The sequence below is a fragment of the Rattus rattus genome, chromosome 12 (assembly GCF_011064425.1).
Source record: "Rattus rattus isolate New Zealand chromosome 12, Rrattus_CSIRO_v1, whole genome shotgun sequence".
Taxonomy (NCBI): Eukaryota; Metazoa; Chordata; class Mammalia; order Rodentia; family Muridae; genus Rattus; species Rattus rattus.
In genome coordinates, this window is record NC_046165.1 from 41,284,327 (window position 1) to 41,286,566 (window position 2,240).

General features: G+C 39.7%; 1 pseudogene; it reads right to left on the reverse strand.

Moving 5' to 3' along the window:
- Nucleotides 1-1,217: 1,217 nt before the first annotated feature.
- Nucleotides 1,218-1,547, reverse strand: LOC116913062 (annotated as a pseudogene).
- Nucleotides 1,548-2,240: the final 693 nt, after the last annotated feature.

A 2,240-nucleotide genomic window follows, 5' to 3' on the forward strand; every position in this document is an offset into this window, starting at 1 on the left:
CCAGGCTCTTGTCTCTAGGCACTTCCTGTCATCAGCAGTAGTGATAGGTTTTGTTGTCTGCAGATGGGATGGATCGCAAGGTGGGGCAGTCTTTTGATGGCCTTTTCAGGCAACAGCAGATGCTGTTTAGGATGTGGTTAAAGAAGAACATTCCTCCAGTGTGTGTTGGATTGCAAGCTCATACAATCCCTTTGGAAATTAATCTGGTGGTTGATTTGAAATAGTTCTAACTGAAGATGCAGTTATAATACTACTAGGCATCTACCCAAAAGATGCTCTAATGTATAACATATAACAAGGACAGGTTCTCCTCTATGTTCATAGAAGCCTTATTTATAATAGCTAGAGGCTGAAAACAACCCAGATATCCCTCAAGGGAAGAGTGGAAACAGAAAATGTAGTACACTTACACAAAGGAGTACTACTCAACCATTAAAAAACAAGGACTTCGTGAATTTTGCAAGGAAATGGATGGAACTAGAAAGTAATATCCTGAGTGATGTAACCAATTCACAAAAGAACAAATATGGTATGTACTCACTGATAAGTGGATTTTAGCCCCAAATGACAGAATACCCATGATATAACTCACAGACTATATGAAGCTTAACAAGAAGAAAGGCCAAAGTGTGAATGTTTCAATTCCACTTAAAAGGTGAAACAAAATAATCGCTGGAAGCAGAGGGAGTTAGGGACCAGTTTGGGAGAGGAGAGGGAGAGGATAAAGGGGAGGCAGAATCATGTATGAGAAGAGACAGGAGAGAAGTCCAGAGAGCCAGGAGAATGTAGAAATAAGTAGCAGTGGGGAGAGGGGAAAGTGGGGAACCACTAGAAAGTCCCAGATGTCAGGGATATAAGAGGCTCCCAGGAACCGATGGGGATGACATTAGCCAAAATGCCCAACAGAGAACAGATGGTACCTTAAGAGATCACCTCTAGTAGATAGACATGGCCCCCAGTTGAGGAATGGGGCCATCCACCAATCTCAAAATCTTTACCCTGGAATTGTTCCTGTCCAAAGGAAACACAGTGACAAAAAATTTGTATATTCTTATTCTTGCTTCTTTCTTTCTTTTTTTAATGGTTACAATAGACATTTATTTAAAGTGAAGAATATGTAGAGCAAATAATTCTTAAATTGTGATTCAGGTTGAAATAACTTCACAAAAATAGGGTGAGTCTAGGAACACCCACAGATCTTAACTACAAGATCAAGATCACTTCTTCCCCCCCTCTTCTCTGTCTTTTCTTTCACAAATAACCTCTTTCTGATAGGGTTCCACATAGAATTTGTCCTCCTCATATTTTGTCCACTGATCCTTAGGCAAGATCTGATGTTTCATAGACAGGTCTGGGGCTCTCTTAATTTGAAACATTGTGTCATTATAAGATATAAGAGAAGCTTTCTCATGACTTCTCTTATATCTTCAGTTTCAGGTATTCTATCATCTCGCATTAACCCCAGTTTATTGAATCCTGCAGTATTATCACTTCCAAAAACCATCCAGGCACTCGCTTAATGTTATTACTGCAGGTCTGCCTGCCATTTTGACCTAAGAGTGGAGCGCTGCCTTCTCTTATTCATGCTTCTTTAGAAAGAAAATCTAGCAGGGGAATAACTCACTGTAGATATTCAAACTTAAAGAATGAATGAAATTGAGTATTTTCTCTTGTGGTGTACATTTACTCAGGAAGCTAAGTCCATAAAACTGATACTGTAAGTTAGTTCCACCTGACTTTTCCATACTGCAGCAAACAAGCACCCAATATCTGAAAATGACATTTATTTATTTATTTATTTATTTATTTATTTTTGGTTCTTTTTTTCGGAGCTGGGGACCGAACCCAGGGCCTTGCGCTTCCTAGGCAAGCGCTCTACCACTGAGCTAAATCCCCAATCCCTGAAAATGACATTTAATACAGAGAGAGAGAGAGAGAGAGAGAGAGAGAGAGAGAGAGAGAGAAAAGAGAGAGAGACAGAGAGACAGAGAGACAGAGACAGAGACAGAGAGAGGCACAGAGGACAATGCACTATTAAGGCAATGCATCAGCTTCCCTTCCCAGTCATGTTCTATTGAGAAACAGGTGTCCCTTTTTCATTCAAACACACTCAGCCCATTTAACTCAGATAAAAGAAATGTGGTAATCATCTAATGTTATTTCCCATGAATGGGTTGGATTGAGTTAAGCTTATTCACTTTCTGTCTTTCCTTTTACTTTGTTCCTTTGCTTCCTGTTTT